At 48.2% G+C, this 9,552-nt stretch overlaps 1 long non-coding RNA gene across 1 annotated transcript; it reads left to right on the plus strand.

Moving 5' to 3' along the window:
* The first annotated feature begins 1,840 nt into the window (after nucleotides 1-1,840).
* Nucleotides 1,841-7,391, plus strand: LOC135273817 (uncharacterized). Its single transcript, XR_010341614.1, has 2 exons — nucleotides 1,841-3,761; nucleotides 6,453-7,391. It is a non-coding gene; the product is annotated as an uncharacterized LOC135273817 (long non-coding RNA).
* The last annotated feature ends 2,161 nt before the right edge of the window (nucleotides 7,392-9,552 follow it).

Consider the following 9,552-nt stretch of genomic DNA (forward strand, 5'->3'; position numbering starts at 1 on the left):
TGAAGATGTTGTGGTGACTGCAGTTTCATCCACGTTCTGGTCCAGGCCAGAGGCAGGTGGAGTTAGATTTCTGGAGCCTGGTGGAGTCCCTCTGTGGCTACACAGTGACCCCTACTGCTCATTACAGGAATGAAGAAAGCCTAGAGTGAAATCAAGAAAAGAACGTGCCGATTCCTGAGCCTCAGAGAATTGAGAAGTAGGTGGGGCTATATCATTTTCTCTGCACTTTATGAGCATAATAATTCCTCAAAGGGCTGGCTGCATTTACAAATACCTATTAAATGGAAACCATCAAATAAAATGGGAGGCTCAGGGCAGATGCAAACTCCACCAAGCGGGTCTGGGCCTGGATGAGTCCGGGAGAAACCCAGTTGTCGCTGCAGAGGCTGGGCACATGTTTGCTCTGTGGGTCAAGAGCTGATGGGATCAAGAATAGCAGGAAGAAACTGACCCTCCCTTCGCCTTTGCCAGGAAGTGACACTTCTTGGCACCAAAACGTCTGGGGCTGGGTTTGGGAACCGGGGTGTGACACATCTATCGCTCACCAGCAGATCTTCCACTCCTTTCCAGAAGAGTCACCGGAGATGTGTCAAAGTCTCCTTCCCTGGTCCCTGTCACCAAGTCAAGACTTTGCTGGGCACTCCCAGAGTAGGCGTGGCAGCTCGTGGGACGCCTTTGGAGCCAAGGGAAAGATGGCAGCGTGGTCTGACTAAGGAGGAGTCCACAGAGCACCCATCCACACAACAGGCAATGCAAACCCACGTGGGAGCTCATCACCTTTGCAAGCCTTATTCAACGAACCCCATTTTATTTGCTGCTGATTAAAGCTGTGTATCGGGAGAGGCATTGCCTGATGTTCAGAGAGCAGGCCCAAGGACAACCAGTTTAGCACTCAAGTATCCATCTGGTACTTGCAAGACAGAACAAAGAATGTATGAGGAAACGCTTTGAGCTGCACAAATGCAATAACGGTGGGATATACAGACACATACCATCTTGCTGAGTCTGAAAATGGTTACTGGGATGTAGTGGGGAAGGGTGGGGCAAATTCAACTGGGATAAATGGAACAGAAATGAGCGCAGAGCCAGAGGCCGGGGGCAGCCAGCTCTTAGCGCTCCTCAGCCTCTCTCGGTCAGAAACTGTCTTCCTGTTCCAGCCAAACTCTCTGATACGTCCGTGAAGTAGAGGTACTGACAAGCATTTCATTCCTCTTGATGTCCTGCCTGGAACGACGCTTACCCTGTAAAGAACGCACCCCCACCAATGCCAACAGCCTCATCACTCACTTTCTGCTTTTAGCCTGCAAAAAGACAAATAAATTCTCATATTTAGCAAGAGTCTATTGTGTGCTAGACCTTGTTCCAAGTACTCTATACTTCTTAGCTTATTTAATTCTTCCAATACAATTCTCATCCCTATTTTACAGGTGAAGAATCTGAACTACAGAGAGGTTAAGCCACCTGGGGCAGGAACTAGGATGTAAATCCAGGCAGTCTTGCTGCTGAGACCATCTCAATAATCCTCTGCTAAACTTCTTCCTACCTAGAAAGACACGTTCTGGCAGAGTGAGGGCCAAGAGGCTGCTCCGTGGTGGGTGTATTACTCTTTCCGTTCTCCATGACCCCTTTGTACACTTTTGTATGAGCGCTTTATTTCTTGCTGTCATTTTTTGAAATGATGAAGCAAGGTAGGTGTCTGTTAAGGAAAAGCCGGGAGAGCCTTCCCTGTGCCTGCTGCTCCGGTCCCGGGGGAGGAGCGCTCCCAAGTGGCTTGTTCAGGGCGGTCTGTTTGCTGACAGCATACAGTGCAAACAAAGGGCTCCAGTGGGGACGTCAGAGGAGCAGCTGCTCGGTGTCTAGGAGAGCTTGAGTGTGGTTTGCAAAGCAAACTGACTCTAATTTGGACAAATACTGTGGTGGCCTGGGACCTCTGAAAGATAAAGCAGCAAGGAAGTGTTGACCCGGACGTTTCCAGGGGCCAAAGTGCAGAAACAGAGGAGCGGTCCAGGAATGTAAGGGTTGCTCTCTCCTTGACCATCGGTCTACCCATATCAAGGACACTCTTTGCTGGGACCCAAGAGGAAGTCAACCTGCAGCCATTTGACATCTTTGGTATTTAAGGGGAGAGCCTCGCAGAAGGAAAGGTGAAGCCTACTTGGGAGGAGGTGGCGTTTGATCAAGGTGTCATTTAAATGCTTTTACCAGTTTAACAACCTTGCAGGTTAGCACAGGCCCAGATTGCACCGAAGTAAGCTGGTGAAAGGAAATAACATGAGCAAAAGTTGTTTTCAGAGAGAGAGGAAGGGAGAAAGGTCTCAGTGCCCTTTGCTTCACAGTGCTTCCTGGACTTTAACATGCATGCATATCACCTGGGATCAAGGCAAGGGGATCCAGGTTTGAGCCTTGACATTGCCCGCCCTTAGCTGTGCATCTTGGGCAAGTCACTCAGCTTTGCAGGACATCAGTTTCCTCATGCAATTGACACCTACCTCATAGGGTTGTGGTAGAGACTGAATGAAACCGTGGAAGCATAAGATAGAGCACAGGGCCTGGCGCAAAGTGAACATTCATGAAATAGCAGCTAATTTTGTTTTCATCATTACTATTGACAAGTATTCACGTAACCTGTGCTGTAGCAGATGCTCTTGGCTCCCGCCACCCCCAGGTGTGTGAGTGCTGGCTGCAGACACAGCTGCCGCCTTCCCAGAGAGCTGCCCTCTGCAAATGGATCGTACCACCTGGCTATGCCTGGAAGGTTGTACCCAATGACTGACTCATACAGGTGCAAAAACCTAGCCCCCAACACACGGCAGGACAACTCTGTGGTGCCTCATGTACCAGAACTCTTCAGGGGAATCAGGTCAGGTTAGATTGATCTGAAGCCACACTTTTGCTTAGCTTTCCCTGGCTAACTTCTATCTCCTCCCTGTGGACTCCTCATGAGTGTCCTCCCTCCATCCTTCACTCCGGAGAGGGTCCCCAGCTCAGATTTTGCCTCTAGGGGGAATGACCTGAAATAGCTGTCCGCCCTTGTCAGGCTCAGAGGTGAGCGGTGAAGAAGCAGTCACCCCCGCCCCAAAGGAGCCTATGCTTTTCTGGGGGAGACTGACCAGTAAAGGGACAATTCGTTATCATGAGGAATCCCATGGAGGTAACTCTGAGGTGGCACCAAAGCTCATAGGATGCTACTGCGGGAAGCAACAGCTAAATTAGGACTTCCAGGGTGGGCAGGGCTGGCCAGGCAAGCAGGGGTGAAGGGTATGGGCAGAGAGAGGGCCACCTGCAAGGCTCAGACAGGGCAGGACGGGTTTGCAGACTTGAAGGGGTCCCTTAGAGGCCCCAGAAGTAAGGAAAGGGTTTGCTGCCAGAGCTTTTGCTGTCCGTGGACACAGAGGTGACCCCTGGGCAGAACTTCCGTGGCAACAGCCCACACTCCCTGAGGCTGACTTTTGGGCTGATGCTGTTGGGATAACGTAAGAGCAGCAAACTTCACACAGATTTATTCCTTCCCCATGGATGGCTTTGTCCGGTGGAAGCCTCAGCCGCAGGTGGACTCAGTCCTCCTTCCCACCCTCAGCAGAAGGAACACGGCTGCCTTCATGGCATGACACATACTGTGCGATTCCGCTCATGGCAGATACTATGCGAATCCACTCAGGACAAGCACTGCGCCATTCCAGTCACGGCAAACACTGCGAATCTGCTCATGAAAAATGCTATGTGAATCCATTAACGACAAACACTATGTGAGTCTGCTCAAGGTAAATACTATGCGATTCCACTCATTACAAATACCATGCGATTCTGCTCACAACAAATGCTACGTGAATCCGCTCACGACAGACACTATGGGGATCCGCTCATGACAATCCTATGTGAATCTGCTCATGACAAACACTATGCGATTCCACTCATGACAAATCCTATGCGATTCCACTCATTACAAATACCATGCGATTCTGCTCACAACAAATGCTATGTGAATCCGCTCACGACAGACACTATGGGGATCCGCTCATGACAATCCTATGTGAATCTGCTCATGACAAACACTATGCGATTCCACTCATGACAAATCCTATGCGATTCCACTCATTACAAATACCATGCGATTCTGCTCACAACAAATGCTATGTGAATCCGCTCACGACAGACACTATGGGGATCCGCTCATGACAATCCTATGTGAATCTGCTCATGACAAACACTATGTGATTCCACTCATGACAAACACTATGCGATTCCACTCATTACAAATACCATGCGATTCTGCTCACAACAAATGCTACGTGAATCCGCTCATGACAGACACTATGCGATTCCGCTCATGACAATCCTATGTGAATCTGCTCATGACAAACACTATGTGATTCCACTCATGACAAACACTATGCGATTCCACTCATGACAAACACTATGCGATTCCACTCATTACAAATACCATGCGATTCTGCTCACAACAAATGCTACGTGAATCCGCTCACGACAAACATTACGTGAATCTGCTCATGCGAGGCATCTAGCTACAGATTCACAGAGACAGGAGGTGGGATGGTGGTGACCAGGGACAGGGGGCAGGGGTTGCTGTTTAATGGGTGCAGAGTTTCAGCTTGGGAAGACGTAGAACATTCTGGGGTTGGACAGTGGTGACGGTTGCACAACAAGGCCAATGTCCTTGATGCTACTTTAAAATGGCTAAGATGGTGACTTTTATGTTATGTATATTTTACCACAATAAAAAAAAGAAATGAGGAGTGGGTGCGGTGGCTCACGCCTGTAATCCCAGCCCTTTGGGAGGCCGAGGGGGGCGTATCACAAGGTTAGGAGTTCGAGACCAACCTGGCCAAAATAGTGAAACCCCATCTCTACTAAAAATACAAAAATTAGCTGGGCCTGGTGGCGGATGCCTGTAATCCCAGCTTCTCAGGAGGCTGAGGCAGGAGACTCGTTTGAACCTAGGAGGCGGAGGTTGCAGTGAGCTGAGATCTTGCCATTGCACTCCAGCCTGGGCAGCAGTGTGAGGCTCCATCTTAAAAAAAAAAAAAAGAATATGTCTTTTGTCTATATTTAAACCCAGGCAGTGAGTGATAATGCATTTTGCAGGATAAGAATAAGAAGTTATCTGGGGCAATTTTTTAAAACATCATTTAGTACTGGAAGGAAAGCTGGGTGACAAGGTAAGCAGAGAATGGCAACAGTGTGTCTGTAGGCGGTGCTGATGCTCGCCCAGCGATGGGCCCTGGCTGTGTCTGTGATGGTTCCTCTGCCCCAGGAAGCCCTTTGTGGCGTCTCTGTCCTCCTCAGAACTGAAAGCCATAAGAAAAACCCTAGCAGTGATGCCTGGTATGGGTTCATAGAACAATAATGTCATTTTGGGAGCTTCCTATGTCACTGCCAGAATAGAAATGACAACCCAGCATCCACATGTGTCTGCCCCGCCCAGTCACTTCTTATTGGCCTCAGTTTCACAGGAGGTGCTCAGGGAATGTTCTGGAAGGAGGATAGTTGGGAAGGGATGGTTGGCTCTTAGACCCTCCAGTGCCCAACCCCTCCTTGTTCAGATAAAGAGACGTTAGCCAGAGCCAGAGAGGTGAAGTGCAAAGTCACTCTCTTTGCTTTTGTAAGTAAGCAGTGACCTGGCTGGGGTCAGACCCAGGTCTCCCGGGTCCTAAAGCAAAGCTACTCCCACCGAGTTATCCTAAAAGTTGACAGTCCAGAAGCCATTTGATGACCTTTAGTTGTCTAATTAGCTCCCGCCTGGAATAACTGAACTTTTGTGTTTCTCATATTTGTTTCTTTGATACCTAGTGTTTGCCCAGCTAAAGTAAACTTTTCAAAGATATGGAGCAGGGTGAGAGGCCTCGCTTTTTACACACTGATAAGTGTAAGAGGGTGCCTAGGTCTCCACAGAATCCATTTGACTAACAAATTGAGGGGTCATGAATCTACATTCGCCTCCAAAACTGCCTCCCTTGTGTCGGGCGCAAAGGAAAAAAGAAACAAAAGTGTATTGAGACGGCCGAGTGCCAGCCCTTCGACGTTCCTCATTAAGTCCTCACGGAAGCCCAGAGGTGGCATTGTCTGCTTTGTGCCAGGTGAGGCAGCCGTGGCTTGGGGCTTAAGGAACCAGTCCAAACCCACCCCATGGCCGCTGCTGGGTGAGTGGCACATCTAAGAGTTAGGCAGCACGATGCCTGCCATTCAGCAGGCCCCCAATAGAAAGTTTGTTGAATGAATAAATGCACTCATATCCGTCTGTCAATAACACCCCTACTCTAGCCCCTTCCCCATATCTACTGTCATTATTCAGATAGTGGATCTTAGAAAGTGTCCTCAGTCCTAACCACTAGGGCGACACCATAGTCAAACAGGAGACAAAACATCTGAAAGAGGGAAAAACAAGTAAGGTTATTCTCGCTTTATTCATCAGTTTTGCTTAATCGTTGAAACAGATGGAGGTGAAGGATCGGAGAGGATGTTGCACAATTGAAGAGTTACTTTGTGTCGGAACAACACATTTTATTTATATATGTATTTATTAGAGACAGAGTCTCATTATGTTGCCCAGACTGGTCTCAAACTCCTGGACTCAAGCCATCTTCCCGCATCAGCCTCCCAAAGTGTTGGGATTACAGGCATGAGCCACCGAGCCCAGCCAGAAACATCACATTTGAAAACAATGAAGAATGGAGGAAACTGATGTCTGTGTGTCACCAGGTTGTCATCGTTTCTGTCACTATGAGTAAGGACCACAAGCTTTTTTTTTTTTTTTTTTTGGCGGGGCAGCGAGCCCAGGGTGTAGACTGATGAGACAAGGTCCCTCTGAAATAGCTCTCATGGTTCTCCTTGTCTTTCCCACAAACGGAACAGAAGCTAAAGCAGAAAGAAGCTTAATGGAGACCTGGAAGCCTCTCCGTAGAGACTCCGGGGCGGGAACACGGTCTGTGTGCAGGGCTCAGGGAGGACCCACGGCTCCTGTGGTTTACACGGCACCTGAGAAGGATCAGTCAGGAAGAGCTACCTGGAGAGCCTGAGCCCGACCGGATACTCCTTTCCCTGCCACTTTCCCTGGGATCCAGCGGTTTATATTCCTGGCCTCAGGAAATCTTGGAAGAGTTATTTTGGCAGAATGAAGCAATGTACTATTCGAGCCGTAGTCCAGACCTGGTGACGTGGAGCTTGGCGATGATCGACGACCCTGGCGTCATACTCTAAATTTGTTTCCAAAGTGGCAGCAGGGGAGGAGGTGGCGAAATCAATACTGAAGTTTGTCTTGATTGGATGGGGTGTGTGTTTTCTTTTCCGCCCTAGTTGTTGTTGAAGCTGTTTATTGAAAGGCTGTGCAAATATGATCAGTCAGCTCCAAGGCCATTAATAACCCGCCGGACAGAGCTGGCTCCATTCCAATTGATTTTTGAATTTTTGAAACTGTCCATTTTTTTTGGAGCAGGGATGAAAGCCCCAGAGGGGTTGGGATGAAAGCCCCAGAAGGGTCGGGATGAAAGCCCCAGAGGGGTCGGGGTGAAAGCCCCAGAGGGGTTGGGGTGAAAGCATGAGATCTCTGCCTCCACTGGGGTTGATCCCACAGACTCAGGAGATGAAACGTGGTTCCAGTGCCTTTGCTTTCCGTCTGAACGAGGCAGGGGTCCTGCGGCAGCTCTGAAGAGGCGGGGGCCGTCACAAACAAATACTGCTGCAGGGCAAGGGGGCGCTGCGATTGTCTGCACACTGATGGGGACCCAGAGGAGAACGTGGCCCGAGGTTTGCCAGAATGTGCTTAAGAAGCAAACCTCACATACCTGAAACTCTCTCCCTACCATCCTGTCCTTCCAAAAACTAAATCAGCTTGAATATCCTGAGAAATGTCACACAGGTCAGCTGTAGGAGCACCCATGAGAGGTGGCTGATGGTGAAACCACTGGGGCCAGAAAGCATGAATTGACATCCCAGAACTCTGGGCTGTAACTTTGAGCAAATTAATCTCTTCGATATTCTATTATAGCAATTATAAATTGATGATGTCATGATAACCCATTTCTTATTTCTCGAAAAGTACTTTTTCTGGATCTCATTCACTTAAGAACTCAAATTCTAAACATGGAGACTATCAGAGCCAAGGTCCCTGTTAAAAGAAATACATATTTTATATATTAAAGCTTAAAAGAAATACACATATATTGATTTTAGAGTCATTTTTGCTATTCTGCTTAGCATTTTATTTTAAAAAACAAACTTTGCTTTTCATGTATCTCTGAATCTACCTAAGATGTGAGGAGAAAAACGTCTTTTAAATGAAAGGAAGAAAACTGAGGTCGGTTTGCAGAAATCTATCCATAATATTCATGTTGACTGTTTCTGCTTCGTGCTGCAAATAGCTGCACCCTGGGATAGCAATCGCTCTATCTCTTTACAAAAGCGGATTCATTGTAAGAACCAAGACTGGAATTGTTGCACAGAGGTAGCAATTTAGACGTTTTCCCTCTCCAATCACTTTAATAATTCTACACTTGTTGATTCATTCAAAATACAATGGAAAGGGGAAGGAAGGACCAGACACAGTGGCTCATGCCTGTAATCCCAGCATTTGGGAAGCTGAGGTGGTGGATCACCTAAGGTCAGGAGTTTGAGACCATTCTGGCCAACATGGTGAAACCCTGTCTCTACTAAAAATACAAAAAAATTAGCTGGGTGTGGTGGTGCACACCTGTAATCCCAGCTACTCAGGAGGCTAAGGCAGAAGAGAATCGCTTGAACCCAGGAGGCGGAGGTTGCAGTGAGTCAAGATTGAGCCACTGCCCTCCAGCCTGGGCAACAAGAGTGAAACTCTGCCTCTAAAAAAAAAAAAAAAGAGAGAGAGAGAGAGACAAGGGGAAGGAGGGAAGCCAAGACCTGAAGACTAGAGGGGCTCAGAGGAAACCCCATGTGAAGGTTTTAGCCATCTGCTCAAGCTGAAGCCCCCAAGTTTGTTTCAACTGAGCCCAGTCTATTGTAGGTTACCCTACACAGTACTGTAAATTAGCCCTAGAGAGCTTGGCTTCAATATACCTTGTAGTTTTGCCTTGCAAAAAATTACAAAGGAGATACTTCCTGGGGAACATTTTTCAGCTACATTCACAATAAAATAAAGAAGGGCCAGGTTTGGTGGTGCATGCCTGTGGTCCCAGCTACTCAGGAGGATGAGGTGGGAGGATTGCTTGAGCCCACAAGTCAAGGCTGTGGTGAGCTATAATTGCACCCTACACTCCAGGTTGGGCAACAGCGCAAGACCCTGTCTCTTAAAAAAATAAGATAAGGCCAGGCACAGTGGCTCACATCTGTAATCCCAGCACTTTGGGAGGCCGAGGCTGGTGGATCACCTGACATCAGGAGTTCAAGACCAGCCTGGCCAACATAGTGAAGCCCTGTCTCACTAAAAAATACAAAAATTAGCCAGGCATGCTGGCATGCGCCTGTAATCCCAGCTACTTGGGAGGCTGAGGCAGGAGAATTGCCACCTGAACCTGGCAGGCGGAGGTTGCAGTGAGCTGAAATTGCACGATTGCTCTCTAGCCT

This window comes from Aotus nancymaae, unplaced genomic scaffold (genome assembly GCF_030222135.1).
Source record: "Aotus nancymaae isolate 86718 unplaced genomic scaffold, 86718_ANA_hifiasm-v0.15.2.pri h1tg000009l, whole genome shotgun sequence".
Taxonomy (NCBI): Eukaryota; Metazoa; Chordata; class Mammalia; order Primates; family Aotidae; genus Aotus; species Aotus nancymaae.